This window comes from Lissotriton vulgaris, chromosome 3_1 (assembly GCF_964263255.1).
Source record: "Lissotriton vulgaris chromosome 3_1, aLisVul1.2, whole genome shotgun sequence".
NCBI lineage: Eukaryota > Metazoa > Chordata > Amphibia > Caudata > Salamandridae > Lissotriton > Lissotriton vulgaris.
Window position 1 is genome coordinate 1,073,586,426 of NC_141689.1, and position 22,339 is coordinate 1,073,608,764.

The 22,339-nt window shown below is 42.1% G+C and overlaps 1 protein-coding gene across 2 annotated transcripts in view; it reads left to right on the forward strand.

The window, feature by feature from the left end:
- The window catches only part of JAK2 (Janus kinase 2), a 1,290,985-nt gene that overhangs the window by 238,887 nt on the left and 1,029,759 nt on the right, over positions 1 to 22,339 (forward strand). Inside the window, exon 2 of one of the 2 annotated variants that reach the window (XM_086961493.1) lies at positions 17,907 to 18,032. The exons of the other annotated variant lie outside the window; for it this stretch is intronic. The gene's annotated coding sequence lies outside the window, so the exon portion shown is untranslated. The remainder of the gene's footprint in view (positions 1 to 17,906; positions 18,033 to 22,339) is intronic. 2 annotated transcript variants of the gene reach the window in all.

Sequence of the window (22,339 nt, forward strand, 5' to 3'; positions counted from 1 at the left end):
GTGACTGACATCTTTTGAACCTATGAGACCCCTGGTATTCACACAAACACTTAGAAGTTTTCTGCCACCCGTTTGGATCTCTTGCAGGATTCTATGAAATAGGACTGTTCCTTTGGAATAAAGTAGCCTCTTGAGCAAGTACCCATCTGACAATCCACTGCCATGTCCTTTGAAAGTGTTATTGCTGTTAACAAGCACCTAAAGAACACCAGATTGATATCCCTATATAGGCTTCTCTCCCAACAAAGCCCCTATAGCTTGCCCCAATTACAAGGTCTGTCCGTAAATTCAGCCCAAAGTCCGTTGTAGGAAATTGATCTTTTTTAAGGGCGGCATTGGTAAGTAATTTCAGCACTTCCACGTCTTTCCGTAATTTCAGTACTTCCGGGTCATACGACTGCCAATCACACGGCAGAAAGTGCGCCCAGAGTGGTCGGGGGAGGTCGTAATATGTAAAGTGGCCTGGGATTGGAGAATCGTTGGTATCCTGCGCCAATAGTAGCTCTGTTTACATAAAACGCTGAAGTGCTCATTGGTAATGGAGTCCGTAGGGGTTTAACTATACGGTCTTGGTTACAAGATTAGGAGTACTGAATTACGATTTTTATAGCGCGTATATTATCAAAGGGCGGTGCAAGGTCGTACTGGGGCAACAAAGCTTAACGTCCATGAGTAACTGGGGAGGTTCTTGTTTCGTGGACTGTTACTGAATTATGTTTTAGTGCGTTGTTCTCTGCCGCAGCGTTTCACTTTGTCCTTTGTTTGTGACTATTACACTTACAGTTATGATGCTTTGTTTCAGCGTGCAGGCACGCTCCCTTGTTTATTTTCATATGTATTTCTTCTGTATAGCCTTATGCTCTGCATTCCTTCTCCATCGTTTACAGCTGCGGTTTACCAAGACTCCGCTTTCAAAGACGACACTTTCAAAATGGCCAAAACATACCTTTTAAAAAAAAAAAAACACCGCCCACCGCCGAAATGACGATCGCAAAGGGGCGCAGAGCGAAAAAAACTGCGAAACGCCCACGAATCTGCTCCCGGGAAGATTGACACATCTCTCTTCCAATGGCTAGCCTCCATTTATGGTGCTAGCCAATGGAAGAGAGAGACGGGACAAAGCCCCGTACTGTATAACATAAGTTTTCGCCTGCGCGAACACTGCTGCGCAGTGCTACGCCAGGCGAAACCTAAAAAGGGCTCACCACTGGGGGCAGGGGCAATGATGTGACGCTCCTAGCAGTCAAGTGGTTACAGATGCCTCACCCAGGCTTAGAAACTCCCTTCTAGCATTATATTCATCTAATCCTATTAGTGCTGGCTGCTGTGTCGATTTATATTCAAGGTTAAGGAAGCTCCAGTACAAAGGAGTAGAAGCAGGAAATTTAGGTATTAGCTAAATCTAGACCAGTTTAAGTTCTGCTGATTTATTACTAATGCACATTTCTGCTAAAGTCCGACACTGCATTATGCAGGCTTTCTTATACACAAATTATACAACTTGAGGTGCTCCCTGAGGCAGTAGCCCGAACCCTTTTAATCATGTTTTGGGCATAAATTTCAATGATGATATGTTGTACAAGAAGTGTGACTTCTATACATACACATTCAGTCATTTTGCGGGAAAGCAAAGGTGAAAATAAAATGGAGTAAATCATTGGCAAATAAACAAGCGTTTGCAATGCAATATGTCTCACATTTGTGAGAGTTAGAGCTATTGACGTATTAAAAGACAATGTCTTTTGCCCATGTGTTTTGGTTTGGAGTGGATGTATGTGGTGTGGTGTGGTGTGGAATTATATGGGTTGGATTGGGATTGTTAGTTGTGGAATTGTGTGGTGTGTAGTGGAATTATCTTGTATGGTGAGTAGACAGGGGTGAGAGCTGCACAGGATAGAAAAGAAGATAGAGAAGGATATGTAATTTGTGCACAAAGTGTTGAATGAATGCCATACATAGAAGCAGAACGAGTGTATGAGAGAGAAAGAAGCGGAGAGCAGGCCACAGATGCTCACAGAGCGCCTGTGTACGCAGGAGGCACCCTAAGAAGAGGAGAAGAGCGTGGCTCTGTGGGACAGAAACCTTGAAAAAGCATGGGAAAGAAACTGCTCGAAGACTTGAAGTGAACCACATGAGAGAGGCGAGAAGAATGCTTGAGAGAGAGGGGTGAGAGAGTACAAGAGGGACAAGTGGGAGAGGTCACCAGAGGTGGACCACTGCACAGCGCAAGGAAGTAAAGGAAGGTAGTATGTGTGAGCTGGAAGTATTAAGAGATGAGACAGGGAGTGAGAGGCAGGAATGAGAGGGGGCAGTGGGCTTGTAGGTTGAAAGGTGGCAGTGCAGTGTTAGGGAGAGATGAGAGGAGCAGTGGGTTTGTGGAGGAGAGATGATAGGGCTGGGAGTGTGAGGGAGAGATGGGTTGTATTGGAATTGTTTGTTGTGGAATTGTGTGGTGTATAGTTGTGTAGTGGAAAAGTGTAATTATGTGGCACTGAGTGGTAATATGTTGAGTAATTAAGTTGTGTGTTTCAGAATTGAGTGGCATTCAATTGTGTGGTGTGTGAAATGTATGTGGATTTTTTTGTAGTAGTATTATGTGGTATGGTGTGGAGTAGTATTATATGGTGTGGAATTATGTGGCATGCAGCGAAACTGAATTTATTTTGTGCAATGCTATTTGGTTTTCCATTTGGGAGAGTTAGAGCTATTGGCCTTGTAAATGACAATGTAATTGCGATTCTCCTATTAACATGACCAGAGAATCTGGATTTCATTAAAGACACGGAGGCTAACATTATGCATACAACTTTTAATGCAGTCCAAGCATAGCCGCATATGTCACAAAGCAAAAGTTCCAACTTAGAATACATATGAACCAACAATAGCATGAATCGCTAGGCAATCAGCCTCTTTTAAATGTGGTGACAGTGAGAAAGGAAATGTCCAAACAACTCCAATGAAACATCAAACTTGAAGAAGGATGACGGAAGAATACACCATCCACGATTGATTCACCAGATGTGGAATCAAGAAGACAAAATCAATAAAGGTTATCTGCAAAACAAAGAAAGGTTGTTAATAAACCCAAATAAAAATATTAAGGATTTGAATAATAAACAATCAGCTAAATAACAGTCCTGAAAAGGAAAAGAAAGTAAACAGTCCTGCAAAGGAATAGAATGTAAGCTTGTAAGTAAAATATTCAAATAAGCATATCATATCATAAAAAATCAACCTGTACCGTAATATATCATATAATCAACCACCCAGGGAAAGGGTGGGAGGGATAATGTTAGCCTCCGTGTCTTTAATGAAATCCAGATTCTCTGGTCATGTTAATAGGAGAATCGCAATTTCATTACAAGACCGGAGGCTACCATTATGCATGTTGGTAGCCATGTAAAACAACATCAGACATGTGAGATAAAGGTTTGCAATAATGACGAACAAAGGTTCTAGCATTAGACCAATCAGCAGCCTTTAGAATATCATCTAACTTACCACCTGACTAGAATGACTTACTGGCCATTGCGCCTCTAATAGAATGTGATTTAAAAATATCCAGATTGATTCCAGCAAGCTTCATGACTGTCTTAACCCATCTAGCAATAGAGGAAGAAGAAATTCCTTTGTGGGGTTTAACAAAAGAGATGAGTAATTGAGATACCTTCAAGGGATGAAGAGAGTTCATTCTAACATCGTATTCTTTCATACATTGAACAACACAGAGTTTAGTGCAACTATCAAAACGAGGATAGAAAATAGAATCTGACATAGTTTTAGTTCTTCTATGTATTTCAAAATTAACCCCAAACATATCGTAAGATCTATAGGAAATATTATTGTAAAGATCAATACTCAGGAAGCTGGTAAAAACGGGTTTTATTAGCCCAACAGGGAGGCAAGTCGTCCACATCAGAGATCAACAAACAACTGACACAGATCATGAATTCCAGAGTGACATGGCTAGTGACATGGCTGCATTCTCTCTTGAGAATGCACATATTTAAAGACATAAATACAACACATCTCCCTTATAATAATAATGAAAAGCAAAACAAAGAAAATGAAAAAACAAAGAACAGAAAAACAGGAAAAGAAGAAATCATGCGATACAGTAAACCTGGTGATACAAAGGTACTAGAGAAAAACAGGAAAAGAAGAAATCATGTGATACAGTAATCCTGGAGATACAAAGGTGCTCTCCTGACCCTAGGGTTCATTCCACGAGGCGAAACACACACATCCTGAGAAGATGACGGGCAACCAACACAATCACGAGGAGTTGAACCCACAGGAGCAGCAGCAGGTTCTATAACAGCATTATCCCCCTCCACACACTTTGATAAACGTGACATGCTCCACACATCACCCCCCTCAAGCATAACTACGTTCTTCATGACTTTTGCAATTCGCCTTGGCCCAAAGAACTTGGACACACCCTTGGGAGACCAAGGGCCTTTTTTGACAAAGACTAAACCGCCCACTTTCCAAAAAGGAACCTTCACACCCTTCAAAGCATCATATCTGCGCTTGTAACCATCCTGGTAATCACTTAATCTGGGATTGTTGAGAACGACACCTCTATCCTTAGTAGATAACCACAAAGGGTTGAGCTTTGAACCAGCCACACGTCCCCTAAGTTTCACAAAAGGTGAAATGCCTGTCACACTGTTTGGGGTGTTCCTGTGCGCCCAAAGTTTCTCCCTGAGGATAGGTTTCAGGGGAAGTCCTCTCTCCAAAGCAGTTTGAGCACACGCTCTAATCAGCCTATTCATGCTCTCCACCAAACCATTCGCCTGTGGAGCATAGAGGGCAGTCCTATGGTGGGTGATAGAGAGGTCTTTAAGGAAAACAAACATTTCCTGGGAGGTGAATTGGACACCATTATCGGAAACCAAAGTCTCCGGAATCCCTTCACAGGTAAAGGCATCTTTAAGAAATTCAATGATATTTCTGCTCAAAACAGTTCCCATGCAGGCAGCAGACAACCACTTTGAAGTGTAATCTACAAGGACAACAACAAATCTTTCGGAAGGTCCTAAATTTAAGAATGGTCCAACTACATCAATGGCAACCTTGGACCAAGGTCGTTCAGGAATGGCAATGGGAGAAAGCGGAGCGGTGCTCACCTTCCTTGATTTATCATTACTGGCACAAATGTGGCAGTCTTTAACGACAGCTTCAACTTCATGGTCCAACTCGGGCCACCAGTAAGATTCCCTCACCCTTGCTTTGGTGAGACTACGACCTAAATGTCCCTCATGGGCAAGGTTGATTATCTTCTCTCTCATACCACAGGGAGGAATTAGCCTGTTACCTCTAAATAGTTCACCCTGAACTATGTTCAACTCATCCCTAACGTTCCAAAAACCTCTGGCAGAATCAGGAACTTCTCTCAAGGTAGGCCAACCATTGACCGTGGCCTCCAAGATAAAATCTCTAGCAGGATCATCAGGAAAACACCCTTTCCATTCCGCTTCATTCAAAGCAGATTCTCTCACCCATGAAACAGTGGGAACATCCGGGTCAAACGTGACCAACTTATCAATAGGCAACCTAGAAAGAAAATCAGCGGGAACGTTCTTGGGACCAGGTAAATATTCAACACAAAAATTATATTCCATGAGACCCTCAACCCATCTTTTAATTCTGGGGGTGGTACACTCGACATTCCTACACGAGAACAACTGCACTAGGGGTTTGTGGTCAGATCTTACTACAAAAGGTAGGCCCCACAGGTAGAATCTGAAGTGTTTGATGGCCCAAAAGCAGGCCAAAGCCTCGCGCTCAATGACCGAGTAGCGCTCCTCCGCACCCTTCAAGGAACGGGACGCGAAACCAATAACTTTCTCTGAGCCATCCACAAGCTGGGCCAAAACAGCCCCCAAACCACGTAAGCTGGCATCAGTGGACAGAATAGTCTTTTTGCGCACATCAAAATGCCCTAAGGTAGGCATCTTAGCAATCACTGACTTGACTGTGTCAAAGGCATTCGAACAATCTTGGTTCCAATCAAAAACAGCACCCTTCTTAAGGAGAAGTCTAATGGGTTGCATAACGCTGGCAAAATTGGGAATAAACTTGGAGTAACACTCCGATAATCCATTAAAAGACTTAACCTGATCTTTATTAGAAGGAGGTTGAGCTTGGAGAATGGCCTCAGCAAGATCAAGCTTGGGACTGATGCCTTCCCCAGATATGTTGTGTCCCAGATAGGATACAGACCTAACCCTGAATTTGCATTTCTCTTGTTTAAGAGTCAGACCTGCATCTCTAAGCCTAGACAAAACAGCAAAAAGAGTAACATCATGTCTATTTGCGTCAACACCATGGACTAAAATGTCATCCTGGAAAAAGAGTACACAATCAATATCGGAAAGGACATTTTTCATGATTCTCTGGAAACAAGCAGCAGCGCTGGCTAACCCAAAAGGCATCCTGATGAACCTAAATGCACCGATGGGAGTGACAAAAGAAGTCAGGTGTCTTGACTCTTCATGTAGGAGAACCTGGTGGTAGGCAGCTGATAGGTCCATAACGCTAAACAAAGTGGCACCACCTAACTTAGTCAAAATCTCATTGATATTGGGCAAGGGCTGCCTGTCCACCCAAATAGAACTGTTCAAACTCCTGAGGTCCACACACATCCTAATTTTGGTACCCTTGTCCTTAGGTGCCAAAACAATCGGCGCAAGCCATTCTGAGGACTCTATCTCCTCCACAACACCAAGCTTCAATAACCTCTCAATCTCGACTTGCAATGGTTGTAACATGAGGTTGGGCACCTTCCTGACCTTATGCACCACAGGCTTGGCACCACTTTTCAAGATTATCCTGTGTTTGAAACCTTTGAGTAACCCCAGACCTTCAGTAAAAACTTCAGGGAATTTCCCAAGAATATCTGAAAAATCACCCCCTTCAGATACTAGCATAACCTGCTCGGGTGCATTGGGATTCAAGGTGATCCCTAGATTCCGTTGGTGACGCCAACCAAGGAGGTTATCTCCCCTCTTGGCAATATAAACCTTGCCAACAGTTACTCTGCCTTTGAAAGAAATGGTTTGGATGGAATATCCCAGTACCTCAATTTTCTGTTTGGCATACCCCACAGGATTGATATCAGAGACTGTAAGTTTAATTTTATCCCCATCAAAATTTGCAAACCAAAACTTATCACTGATGAGGGTGAACAGTGAACCAGAGTCAGCTAACACAGGAACCACTCTGTTTGCAATTAGGATGTCACAAGAGGGCATAACTACTACGTCATCATCCACCTGACTCACACCATTGATAACATCATCAGTAATGCAATGAATCGAATCTTGGTAATAAGCTTCATCCTCATCAATACAGTTGACTTTGTTGCTTTTACACATTCTTGCGTAATGACCCTTCCTCCCACAATTTCTACAAACAGTACTTTTAGCAAAACAATTCGGATAATTCGGACCATGCTTCTCACTACCACATCTGGGACACTTAAATTTGTTGTCCTTATTTGAATTATTACTGCTAAAGTTCTGTTTGGGTTTTTCAGATTTAACAAAGGTTTTCTCTTGCTTGGGAGAAATTTTGCCAACAACAGCAACATTACACTCAGCTTGGAGAGTTTGTCGGTGCTCAAGACCAACACTGGAAACCGGATCATTCTGAGAGGGCCCCTTCCTAATCTCCTTGACCCAAGTAGAGGTATGTTCAACACTCTCAACAATCAGTATAGCCTCTTTTAAATTGGGATTCTTGGACAACAGTTTCTCTTGGATTTTGAGATCATTTGTGCAACGAACCAGTTGATCACGAATGAGGGAATCCGTTAAAAGCTCAAATTCGCAGGTCTGCGCAAGGGATTTGAGTGCTGCAACGTAATTTCCAACTCTCTCACTCTTAGCTTGAACACGCATGAAAAATTTGTGTCTTTCCATAACAACGTTAATGCGTGCACCAAAATGATTTTTAAGGAGAAGAACACTCATCTCAAAAACATCAGAAGGTTCACCAGCACCCCTGCCAATCGGTATCGGATCTAAACTGTCATAAATGTTTCTTCCCTCAATTCCAAGGTTGTTAAGTAAAACAGCCTGTTTCCTGACAGCAGAAAACTTCTCTCCGCCAATTGCAAGAAGGTAAGAATCAAAGATAGGTTTCCATTTCTTCCAAGGTAAAATGGGTTCGCCCTGTTCACTTAAAAACTGGGGAGGTTGGTTCATACCACTTGCAGAGGACGACATGCTGAAAGAGAAACAACTAAACAAACTAAAATAACAAGTTAACTAAATAAGCTAACACAACAATTTAAAATAACAACCTAAAATAAGGAATTAAAATAACAAAAGGATGCACAACTTCTTAGTGCGCTGTCCCTCTTGACAAAAACTTCCTTGCTCACTGTATACTGCGGTAACTATAGAAACTGGAGATCTACTGCTTCAGACAGTTCAAAAAAATAAATAAGCTGAAATTCTAAGGCTTCAGTCAGTCAGATGAGCACTTCAAAAGTACAGCCAAAATCAGTCTTGAGAGTAAAGAGTTTCAGTCCAACTGTATCAAACAAAATATGACTTGCCTCAGATAAAAATGTAATTGGGAAAGAAATACCGTGCTCAGGAGAAAATCTTCAGCGCGTTTAAGCAAATGGCCGAGGAATACACAAAACGCGCTGGCAAATACTCGGTTGCTAGGTGATAGGACTGCGCGTAAGGAAACAGGAACGCGTTTGTTAGTTTGTCACTTAGCAACGCGAAGCGTGTGACGTAAAGTTTGAAGGACGCCAGGCACGTTGCGTGTGACGTTACGCCAATCAAGATTGCGCAGGAGAACGCGTCAAAACAATGGCAAGACACTCCAGGCAGGCACGCTCCAGTTGCGAAACTCGCGAAGGTCGCGTTCCAAGCAGGCACGCTCCAACAGCTCGAGCAAGATTTGAAAAATGCCGAGCAACGGAGGTAGGGATGCTCCGTAACTTCGATAATAAATCCAATTAGTCAAAATAATGAAATTGTACCTTCTGCTTGGTGCTGGCGCCGGCCAGGAAATACACAATGTTCACTCACGGGGAGTACACGGTAGAGCAGGAAAACGATGATTTACTTTCCCAAAAAAAAAACGAAAGTCGGATTTAGAGGAAAATCCTCGTATTCAAGGCGTTGGGTTCATTTTCACCTGCTGGGCTCCTCGTCGCCAGTATTGTAAAGATCAATACTCAGGAAGCTGGTAAAAACGGGTTTTATTAGCCCAACAGGGAGGCAAGTCGTCCACATCAGAGATCAACAAACAACTGACACAGATCATGAATTCCAGAGTGACATGGCTAGTGACATGGCTGCATTCTCTCTTGAGAATGCACATATTTAAAGACATAAATACAACAAATATCAAGAGCTTTAACATCAGAAACTCTTCTGCATGAAATTAAGCAAAGAAGAGTAGCTAATTCGATAGGAAGATTCTTCCTGCTGAGAAGAGAATTAACTGGCCAAGAACAGAAAAGGTTGAGAATTAAATTAACATCCCAAAGAGATTGATAGCTAGGTTGAGGAGGTCTTCTAAGTCTGATACTCTTAAGTATTCTACAAATAATAGGATTTTTACCTACCGTTTTATTGTTAATTAGAGAATGTCCAGCAGAAATAGCAGATCTAAAACAATTGAGAGATCTGTAACTTAAACCTCTGTCAAATTGTTCTCCAAGAAAATTAACTATATCAACAAAAGGTGCCTCCACGGGATCCAAGTCCCTTTCCAAGCACCAACGTTGACCAGACTTTCCAAATGTTGTTGTACTGGTAATGTGTCCCAGGGGCCCACGACTCTCCAAGGAGAGTTGAAGCTGTTGACGAAATTCTTGCAAGATCGTTAGATCTCCTGACACCTTCGAAGGAAGAAGGTTCAAATTCCCTGTCTGAACAAGAGGGTAAATTTGACCGTCTGCGTCTGTGAGAAGATCTTTCAGAGGAGGAATTAGGAAGGGAAAATCGTAGGTTAGTTCCAGAGCTGTTGGGAACCATGCTTGGGATGGCCAAAACAGAGTTACTAGGACAATTGAGGAATGTTCCTGTCTCACTTTCTGAAGGAGTCTCTGGATCATTGTGAATGGAGGGAAGGCATAAGCGTTGATCCCTTCCCAAGATTGGAGAAAGGCATTCACTGCTAGAGCACTGGGATCGGGCATCCAGCTGAAATAGGATACCAATTGGGTAGTCAATCTGCTCGCAAATAGGTCTATTTGGAATGGGCCCCAGAAATGATTCAGGGAGTTGAAAACAGAAGTGTTGAGTTTCCAATCGCTGTAATCCAAGATGAATCTTGAATTCCAATCTGCGCAAAGATTGGATTTCCTGGGAAGGTATTCTGCTCTCAGAGAGATTTTGTGTTCTAGGCAGAAAAACCAAAGCTTCTTTGCTAGATTGGAGAGGTCTTCTGACTTGGTCCCTCCTAGACGGTTTATGTAAGCGACGGCAGACATGTTGTCCATTTTTAATATGACTGATCTTCCTTTAAGGAAGCGTTTTAAGCTCATTAGAGCATAAAGTCCTGCAGTTGTAATGTAATGTAATGTAAGTATGCACTTTTATAGCGCGACTGTCACTCCAAGGAGCATCCTGGCGCTTGTAGCCCGTAGCCTAGATTGAAGGCCGGAAAAGTCAGCTCACACATCTATCTCATCTAAACAGAACGCTGTGTCTAAACCAGAGTCATACAGACCGAGTCTGGGAGGTTGAAGATCCAAGTTTTCAGAGCCTTACGGAAATTCTTCTCAGCAGAGATCAGGCGCAGGTTGGGAGGGAGTTTATTCCAAGCTTTTGCGCCCAGTGTTGCGAGAGATTTCCCTCCTCTAGTTGAGAGTCTGAATTTAGGGGTCTGTAGTAAATTCATGTTGGCTGATCTTAGGGAGCGTGTTGGTGCATACTGTTTGAACCAGGGAAGGAAGTATTTGGGTCCTTTTTGGTGATATGCCCTAAAGGTAATCACTAAGATTTTGAAGAGTATGCGTTTGTGAATAGGTAGCCAGTGTAGGGCCTTGAGGGCAGCTGAGGCAGATGACCTCCTCGGCCATTTTAGGACCAGACGGGCAGCAGCATTTTGGACAACCTGCAACCTATGCAGGACAGATCGATTTAATCCTGCATATAAGCTGTTGCAGTAGTCCAAGCGAGATGTTACAAGTGCTACTGTCACCGTCTTCCTGGCTGTCAGAGGAAGAAAATCAAAAAACTTTCTAAGCCCTCTGATGATGTTGAAACAAGACCCTGCCACTGCCCCTGCTTGCTGTTTGAAAGATAGGGCACTGTCGAATCTGATCCCTAGGTTCCGGGCCGCGGTGATGGTATCCGGAGGGGACTCCACCCCCAGTGGCCACCATAGGCTGGGGGAAAAGGGGTTTTGGGGGCCGAAGGGTATAATTTCGGTCTTCCCGGCATTACATTTTAGATGGTTGTCACGCATCCAAATGAAAGTTGCGGTGAGGCAGGCTTTTAGATTTTCCTCTGCCTTTCCATTTTCCCTGTCTAGCACTAGAATGAGCTGAGTAACTAGAATGATCTAGTTAATTCTAGATAAATGATGTGGTGCAGGGACTCTTGCTGCGACCAAATACCTCCAGTGTTTTGGTCCTGTAGACAAGCACCCAAGCCATGAAGGCGGGCATCCGATTCTAGAATAAAATCCGGTGCTGAACCAAAGATTGCTCTCCTATTCCATGCATCTAGATTGTCTAACCACCATGTTAGTTCTAAGATTGCTTCTGGGTTTAAGGAAATTCGATCTCCGTACCAAAGACCTGATCTGAGAGCTCTTGCTTTTATTCTCTGAAGGGCTCGATAATTCAATGGTCCCGGAAAAATGGCCTGAACGGAAGAAGATAGAAGGCCTAAAAGTCTTGCTACTTCTCTTAGGGTGAGATTTTTTTTGTTTCAATACATGTCTTATCTCCTTTCTGATTTTGGCAATCTTCTTGGGAGGGAGAAGGAGAAGACATTCTGTTGTGTCTACTGTGAAACCCAGGAATTCCATCTTCTTTGAGGGAATTAGAATGGATTTTTCCCTGTTTATGATAAAACCCAGACTTTCTAAGAGGTCTATAACTGTCTTGAGATCTTTGATGATTTGAGCATAATCTTGAGAAAGAATCAGGATGTCGTCTAAGTGGATGATGAGACGAATACCTTTTTCTCTTAGACATGAGGCAACTGCTCTCAGTACCTTGGTGAAACACCATGGGCAGAGGAGAGACCGAAGGGGAGAGCCTGAAATTGAAAGAGATGGTTTTTCCAAATGAACTAAAGAAAGGGTTGGTGTTCCTTTGCCATGGGAATGGTAAAGTAGGCGTCCTTCAGATCTAATTTGAACATCCAGTCTCCTTCTAGCAAGAGGTCTCTGAGAAGATAGAAGCCCTCCATCTTGAAATGTCGGTAGACAAGGAATTTGTTGAGTTCTCTGAGATTTATAACCGGTCTCCAACCCTTGTCTTTTTTTTCCACAAGGAAGAGAGTACTTATGAATCTCATGAAATTCCATGGGAACTTCTAAAATTGCTCCTTTTATTAGCATTGAGGAAATTTCTTCCTCTATGAATTTTTTCTTGATCTAGTGTAAGGGGAATCGGTCTTGGGAGAGGGTTCTAGATTGGGGTCTGGATGAAATCTATTGAAAAACCGAGAACAGTGTTTAGAACCCACGGGTCTTGTGTAATAATTTTCCAATTGTGGTAAAAGAATTTCAGTCTCCCACCCACTTTTGGATTCGAAGAAAGGGAAGGGGAAGCTGTACTCGCTTTGAGGGGTGGATTCGACAGGTGCTCCTCTAGCTCGGAATTCTCTCGAGCGGAAACCTCTTCCTCTGGGTGAATAGAACTGTGGTTGGTTGGATGGATGGTATCCTCTACCAAAATTCCCTCTCTTTCTTAAAAAGGGGCGACGGTTGAACCGGCCGGAAGATTACCCCCTTCTACCGGCCCTTCCAAAAAGGTTGCTGTTGTAGTTAAAAACTTTTTTAACGTTCTGGTGCGCTTTATCTAAAGCGGTAAAGGTCGATACATATTTGCCCAAACTTTTTATTAAATCTTCTCCAAAAATTAAACCTTTTGGATTCATTGAGGTTTCCTTTTCAGCCATATCGATTAGTTTAGGGCTTCTTCTTCCACAATTAAGTCCCGCATTCGCGTTGCCTAAGAGGACTAGTGCCCTTTGGCTCCACCCCCGAATGGAGTGTGTATCAAGAGGGCAGCCATTAAGGTAACTCTCTTCTGCTGCGTCGATTATTTTTGTTAGGGGTCCTAGAATGTCGAGAACTTTCTCTTGACAGATCTTAAGCGATCTTTCCAGGCCTTTACGCGGGTCTCACCCTAATTTAAATAGGTAGGTAATTAATTCTGGGTCAAGGTTAGGAGTTTGACAAACTTTACCTTCGATTGAAGGTCTGGTACACTCTATTAAGAGATTACGAGTCTCTCTTTCTAAAGGATTTCTAATCCATTTAGTTATGAATTTAGTACATGCTCGTGTGGGGTCCACTCTGAGCTTCTAGGGCGTTTAATGTTAAAAGGGGACAACATCTCCTCCTTCAAAGGGTCCAAAATATTATCGTTAGAAGATGAAGGACCGTTATTATCATTTAGGAGAAAGGAATCAATATCTTGATCATCCTCATCGAGATCAAGAATATATTCGTCCGGAAATTCTGAGCCATCATCAATATCAATAGGATCATTGTCTAGAGCACTATGATGAATTGTGCCGCGAGGGACACCCATTAAATTTGTGCCGCTAAGGACACCTTTCAAATTTGTGCCGCAAGGGACACCTGAGGCAAATGAGGTGCGAGGACCTCCTGTAAAACCTGAGGTGCTAGGACCTCCCGTGCTCTATGGGGTATAATCAATATTTTTACTTTTTTTATGCCTCTTACCCCTTTGTTCAGTGAGATCTTTAACCTCTGTTATGTCCAGATCTGATAAATCATGGTTTTCATGGATCAAGGATCTCTTAGATTACATAACTTAAGAGAGAGTAGAAAACATACATGATCTCATTTCCTTATAGATAAGTTTTTTTGATGGCATCATTAGTAAAATCAGATTCAACAGTATTACTATGATTTGAATCCGAATCTGAGTCACACAGGTTAGTCAAATAAATATATATAAATGTCTGATCCTCAAATGTTTTTTTTTATTATAATATAATAAACTTGTAAATATCAATTATAACTGTCTGATTTCCTTTTTTTTATAATATAATAAACTGTCTGATTATTGGGGGAGTGGGGGGTTACACAGATAATCAGATTGTTAATAAAGGTAACTAAATATTATAATTTCCCAATTTCTAATCAAAGAAATGAAGCGCAGAAAGAAACATGAAGCCTCGAGCATGGCAAAGCTTTCCGAAAATATAAATGAACTCCAAAGCAGTGGGAAAGGTAACTACACTTGCGAAGCGAGTCAATGCGTGCTTTTAAACATTTCACTCGCTAGTTTCAAAGACTTAGTATCATTCATGAAATATAAAGACGAACAAAGGGAAGGAAAAAAAGGAAGCCAACCTCCGTAAATTGGAGGTTGTGAAACCGAAAACAAGGAGTGAAAAGGTGTTACTGTACCTTATAACATTGTACCTTATAACATAACATTGCATATATATATATATCCTTACATTGTATATATAAATATTTACTCCTGTAGGGATAAAAGAGGGTTACTCAGTATACGGTATTAAGGTAAATTAATAATAAAATATTAATCTTAAACTTTAAAATATAAGACTTTTCATGAGCTAAGTAGGAAGTTGACTTATCTTGCTTGGAGCCGCATTTAAAAGAGGCTGATTGCCTAGCGATTCATGCTATTGTTGGTTCATATGTATTCTAAGTTGGAACTTTTGCTTTGTGACATATGCGGCTATGCTTGGACTGCATTAAAAGTTGTATGCATAATGTTAGCCTCCGGTCTTGTAATGAAATTAACAACAACCTTTTTGGACGGGCCGGAACCAGGGGCCGCTCTTCCGGCCGATATAATCAAAGGTCCAATTCAAGATCAAGAGGTTTTGGAAGAGGCTCCCAACAATCCAACTACTCACAATTCTTTCCGCAAAGAGGACGTGGTTTTCGTTCAAGAGGTTACAGATCCCGCGGCCAATCTTCAAGTGACACCACACCAAGTGAGTACCTTTTCCCCTCCTATCCCTCTTTCTTTCCAATCAGAGGTGGGAGGGAGACTCAGATTCTTTTCCCGGAACTGGGAAAAAATCACTCAAGATTCTTGGGTTTTGAACACCGTCCGAGGTTTCAAGATAGATTTCACAGAAACCCCAAAACAGTCCTTTCTTCCAAAGAATTTTCAGATACCCTCAGATCAAGAAAGTATAATAGAGGAAGAGATCTCTTCCATGCTCAAAAAAGGGGCGATCATGCAAGTCCCAATGGAGGAACTCAAATTCGTAAGCACTCTCTTCCTTGTGGAGAAAAAAGAAAAAGGGTGGAGACCAGTTATAAACTTAAAACATCTCAACAAATTTTTGGTGTACCGACACTTCAAAATGGAAGGGATTCATCTCTTAAGGGATCTTCTTCTGGAAGGAGATTGGCTAGTAAAACTAGACCTGAAGGATGCCTATTTCACCATTCCCATGGCAGAAATTCACCAGCCCTTCCTACAATTTATTTGGAAAGATCGTTTATTCCAGTTCAAAGCCCTTCCTTTCGGTCTTTCATCAGCCCCTTGGTGCTTTACCAAGGTGATGAGACCTATTGCCTCCTTTCTGAGAGAAAGAGGAATACGTTTAATCATTTATCTAGACGACATTCTAATTATGTCTCAAGAACTCTCTCAAATCTAATGTAATTTAACCATGTGTTATAGAGTGAAGTGGATGTATATGGTGTGGAGTGGAATTAGTGGGTTGGATTGGAATTGTTCGTTGTGGAAATGTGTGGTGTGGAGTGGAATTATGTGGCATGGTGTGCAGTGGAATTATGTGGATAGTAATTGTGTGGTTTTGAGTGTATTGGAATTAGGTGGTGTGGGATTGTGTGTTGTAAAGACTGGACAGTCTGGGGTAGTGTTAGTGGAAGTGCTAACCCTGCTTGATGTACAACTCACTGCCACTGCAAAAGGTGAAAGCTATGGTGCGTTTTAGTAAATGTAAAAAATGTCATGCGTTGGATGTAGTGTAAGGACTGGGACCACGTCAGTGACACGGGAAGTCCTGCTTAAATTGTATGCTATTAGGTCAAATGCAAGCTTTGTATTTGTACAGCTGACCTCATACAGTCACATATTTGAAGGTGCTCCCTTCTGTGACAGTGAACAATAAAGAAAGCTCTGTAAAATAAAGGATTGTCCCTTCCTAGGGACTTTTGTGACTTTACTTGCTCTTTCCCCTGTTTGTGTTTGCGAGCCCCGATCCCAGATGCCCAGGCATCGTCAGCCTCTGAGCAAATATCTTGTTGTGCAACAGCCCGTGTCATTTCTGACTGTGTTGGTGGTGTAAAGGTCTCTATAGGTGGGTTGCGTGGTAAATGCTATGGCTCCTCTCTGAACTCACTCGCTCGCACAAGGATTGCGACCGCCTCTGTCCCCTAGAGAGCACACAGCCCTACTGTGTCAGTGTCACTGGATCCCCCATGGTAAGGACTGCAGAGATTCTCCCCGGCCAACTTTGGTCATGGCTGACCTGGCATTGCATGGACGAGGGGAACCGGATACACTCCACGCATCTGTCCAACAAGAGAGTTCCAGCTGCCACCTTCAGTGTGTGGAACTGAAAAGCCGACACAGGGATGAACGGGGGAGGGAGACCACGCTGAAACACTCAATGGAATTATGTAACCAGATTAAGGCAGTAGGCTGCTGAAACTGAGGGGTAAAAAGTTAAAGCCCATGCATAAAGTTCAAAACGGAAAAGCTGTTTTTGGAAAAGGCAAACAAGTAGGCTTACCTGCACTTTACCACCTCTGATCTGTGCTTAAAAATACATCAAATGCTGGTAGAGCAGACCATGCCGAAACATTCGATGTAACCTAATCGAGGTAGGCTGATTTAAAAAACGAATAAGAAAAATTAAATGGTACTCACCAACTAGTAATAAAAGCTGCTGAGTACCAACACAAGTAAAAGAGCCAGCCCTTATAGACGGTAACAAATGCAAACAAAGCGGTACCAAGGAGGGACTAACAAACCTTTTTACGAATCACAAGCCAGAATTTAGGAAGGACAACGACAAAAGCCAATGACAAATATGGGTGCGGAGTGGGCGGGGCTTCCAATGCATACTCTTATTACAGCAAGCCTGGCAGAGCGAGCAGTGCATGCGCGCCTCCGCTATCCTCGACCTAAAAAAATAATTGCTAGAGGACATCGATATCTGATATGATCTACTATAAATAATAAAATGTTGCTTTGATGAATCATTGTTCGAAACTCACAAAGAAAAGTTTATCCTGTAATGTTTTCAGTGTATTTCTGAGTTCAACATACTGATATCAGATAGTCTGGAAAGTTGTGTAGGGGAGAAAAATGTGCGAAAAGTTGACACAGGACCTCACCGCCTCTTAATGCCCATATTGGTTGTAATAGTCAATTTTCTTGGCTCTACTCTATTTCTGTTGTCTCATTCATAACTAATGGGACCAACTGAAGAACCCCCACACCAAATCTGGTGATGCTTTATGTTCTTTGTTAGCCCACAGCTTGGTTTTTGTAACCAGACCCCATGCGCCGTTTTTATAAGCTGAAACTAAACAAGGGAAAACAGGTTTATTTTGGAGATCCAGAAATGTTTTCCATCATTTGTATGTTTTCAGTCTTCAGGTTATTGTGTGTAGCTAGACAGTAGATGTAAGTAAAACAGGAGTGGCTTCTATGTTGACTTTAATGCACAATATTACTTTTCATTCTATTATAGAAATCCTGTGTCTAGAGTGAGAACAAATAAAGCTGTGCTACGAGATGAGGCGAACTCTGAGGCGACAATGCTGAAGTAGATTCTATGGAACTTTCCTTGAATTTGGAAAATGCCCAGTGGTCTAAGGTAAAGCAGTCTTCAGAACTTCTCCTCTTTTTTCGTTGTTATAACGCAGTTTTTGCTCTAACACTTACCAGGATAAAGCACTATGGTATGCTTATTGGTCCAGTTTTGATGTCTGCTCACAGGCAAATATTTGTATTTGCTCATTAGTTTCTGCTTTACACTTTAGGGTCATTCTGTCACGTCATTGCTTAGAACGTCTATGAGTGGCTCAATACAAATATGTACAAAGTAACAGTTTGCCAAACAAAAATTTATCTCTGAAAGGACCTAACCAGGATTATCACACTACAACTCTTCTAGTCCTTTGGTTTGTCCTAGGGGGAACCAGCACCTTGCCTACCACAGTAATCTGTGAGATTCCAAGAAATACCCCTCTGCAGGCATTCATTCTTAATATTAATAATCCACCCTAAACTGCCTTTCGAGTTTATCATATGCTTTTCAAAATAAATATGTCAGGCTTACAGCTTTAGTCGTAACTGGTCATAGTAAACAGGTTGCGGCTATAGACTTGACCATTGACATGCACCCGTAACCAACCAACACAGTCCTGCTGTATTGAGCATAATGTTTCTCACAATGCATAAAAGAGCAATACAGGCACTTTTTTAAAAAGTGAGAACATATATTTTCTGCTTAATCAGGAAGTCAACGTAGGCGATTTTTAACGACTATCATTTGAAACACTCCAGAGGTTACTCAATGTTTTAAGGTTTCCAAGCCCAGGTAGGGCATAACTTGCCAATGTCCACCGACCAACCAAGCCCAGTGCATGTTAGGGAGCTGCAGAAAGTTACAAAAGCTGTACTATGCTTCCCAGCCCCCTGATCTAGTTGCATATACCATGTGCATTTATTAGGTAGGAAGACTACAAATCTAGGATTGTTTCGCCTCACTCACCATTCAGGATTTCAGAACATTTTAGGCCTGTGGTCTGCATCCCGTCAACATGCAGTGGAGTCCTGAAGTTTCCAAAACCACTTCTGAATAAGAGGTCTTTTCAGATATTCAGCAAGGTTATAAAGTGGGATTTAAGTTAGGGTGCTTGCTGGTGTAGTCGGTCATAGAACAGTGGCCTTATGCAATAAATATTTGGTAAAGCAGGTACCACAGAACGTGGCCCCCTCCCAACCTGGCCTCCGCCTGTAGTTAATTCACCCCCAAGTACGACCCCTTCCCTGTAGTGATTAACTGAACCAGCAAGATATCTGAGGGTAACACATCAGGGTCAAGGAGCATCATCTCCAGGCCCTCCTAGCATGAGCGTTAGAAGGAAAGCTCTTTTACCTCTCCTGCTGCTTACCTCCTTCGACATGCTCCTAGCTCTGGATCTGCACAGTACCACAACCCTCACTTGCACCTCCTGCTGCAAGTTCAGTTTGGCACTGACATCGGAGTGCTGCTGACACATAACTGGAAGGGAGATTCTCAAGTGGAGATCAGCTCGTAGCAGGAAGGGTCATAGGATCATTGGGTTGATAAAAGACTAGGAATTCACAGAAAAGAAGCAGAGAAAGAGAAAGAAGGCTAGCAGGTTTGACAGCATTATCAGCTTCACTCTTGTGGAGAAGGAATCTGCAGGCTATACAGAAAAGCTAAAGTGGTTGCTGAAAATCCCCTAACTGACAAAGCAGCTCATAGGGAAAATGCCTGGGTAAGGCTTAAAATGGGTTTGAACTTAGAGCTTATGAGAACAAACAAAAGGATAAACAGGCTTGCAAGCCATAATCACCAATATTGAACTCTGTGGAGTAGGCCATGTTAAGTGCATCATTAGTTGTATGGAACACAGTTGGGTAAACTGAACGCAAAGGATGATAAGCTTTGAAGAAATGTTTAACATCATGGATTATAAAAATCAACAAATGCGATAATAGAAGTGCAAAAACTGGCGTAAAGGTTGTTGGCATGAATGAGACGTTTATTGCCATTATGAAAAAAATAAGTTATTTAAAGTTGTAGATAAGGAGGACCAGTAGTGCACACTGGAAGCAGCGAAGAAGGATGGATTAACTGATTCTCGTATGTACTTTCTTATGTGTCAATCACCAGTCAGCATTCCTAAGGTGACAAGCAGCCATAGGGCTTACATTAACATTTTGTCATCTTATAAATCCTTAATGACATCCTTACTTGTTGACAGTTCGACTAATCTCGCTGCTCATCACCATTATTGTTAGTATCAAAAACATGTTCTTGATAGTTATTATTAGCCGCACCATGATAGAAATTATTGTAAACAAACCTGCATTGCTAGTCAGTTGATTCTCTTTCGTGCGTCATGGACGCATTTATTTTTTGTGGTAAAGGGAACAGTCTTAGTTTATGGTGCTTGGCCCACCCACCCCAGTGAGTTGAAATACCCTTCCTATTTTACATCTTTAATTCCTTGTCCTGTGGCTCGAAGTGTTGTTGTTATTACCTCCACGACTTCTGGAATGACCAGTTTTCATTCTGCAATACTAAGTCTCTTCTGCTAATACAAAGACTATCATACTTCGTAGTGGCATTTATCACCCTCTGAATTATGATCCTAATTTGACCTTATTTCTGTTTCACTAAGTACTTCCATATAGATGGACACTGGTTCAGATATGTGTATGTGATATTGGCCTGTTTCCATCCAAATGAAGTGAAGAAAAGAAGTAGGCGAGGGGTTAAGGAAAAGAGGGAGGGGGAGAGTGGGACAAACGATGCTTATGGATTATGAGCCTGATATATGAATCATTTAACCAACAAGTAATATTTTGCTAAAACACAACATGAAGCCAGTCCAGTATGGCCTCTGATCTCATTATATTTTGCTTAGCACACAGGAATATCTTGAAAAAAAAAAAATGTTCTTCTTGTGGGCACTGCCCTTGGCTTCTCTGAGCAAGAAGAAAAATACAGAGTCCTTTTCCTTCTCTGCCCGCCCCGCCCGTCCCCGAACGGCCACGAACAGGAATATCATTAACGCAGCCTCCACTGCCATTTCACCCAGTGTACATTTCCTGGCACCCTTTCCTTCAAATCTACTGCCTTATCGGCTGCCCCTACCTCATCCACATGGCGCACACTGATGCTCAGCACATGGCAAACCCTCCTACTCATTCATTTTATTTTCCTGGCCTGACGAAATATATGTTGTGCGAAATGAAACTAGCTATTTTAAGTTCAGGAAACACTTAAAAGCCTGGCTGTTCAACATCTAAAAATTACACTCCCAGAGACAAACCACTGAATCAGAAGCGCCGGAAAACCCTTTGTTGGGTAGCTGTTGCGCGATACAAGTGAAATAAATAAATAAATACTTAAAAACCTTCAGATGGCAACATAGAAAAATACACCAGGCAAAGCTGTTCTAATATTAACAGGGCTATCAGAGTACAAGTTGTGAAATTACATTTAAGATACATTTAACATAAACACTTCCTTCACCCACCTATTTAACTGTATAAATGTCAAGAAAAAAAGATTTCCCACATTAGCAAAGCCAAGCTCCTGGGCCGTTTGAAGAACCGCATTCAAAAGAGCTGGGTCTAAAATGGAGGTGGTGCAGGCCGTGTGGATTTGACTTCCTTTCTGTTTTTACTGTGTCTGTGAAATGGAGCTGCTGAGTGTTGGCATTAAAGATCTAATGTATAATGCTAGCCGCTGGTCTTCTCGTGAAATAAAACAGATGCATGGGTTTTCCTTCTACACTGCTTATGCACAGGTATCTTTTTGCTTTCTGTCCTGCCACTGACTGCTTCTGCATCTAAATGCCACGAAATCCTCCTTACAAAGAACATATCATCTGCACTGCCTGCAAACCATATTACCTTGTGTACCTATGCCTGACTGAATGGAGGTATCAAAGTCACCAAAAATAGGACCTTATGGAATTGTATTGACGTTGCTTTCAGCTGACCTCTCTGAAAAGATATTAGTGGTGAGTTCTACATAATGAGATTTACATTTAAAACTGGACTATGTTGCCCCTTGACTGTGGTGAGAAGCCTATAGTTTTATTCCCACCGCTACTAAATTTGCGTAGCAGCAGGCATTTATGTAATGTGTGGCAAAGGCCTTTCAAGTTACTTTAGAAAAGGAGGAATATAAGGTGTGCTTTTCTCTATAACCTTATGGAGAAGCTAAGATGAATGTATGAACCAGATCAAACTTTCTGAAGAAACTCTCGTTGACAGTCCAGTCTGATGAAGAAGTTAACCCCAAAAAGAAACCTTATCTGCTAAGCTTTCGTGTCCCGCATGTCCAGTTTAGGAACACATATGACCCTACCCCAACTGGGGTTCAACTTCGTCCTTATTCTGGAAGGCCATTAC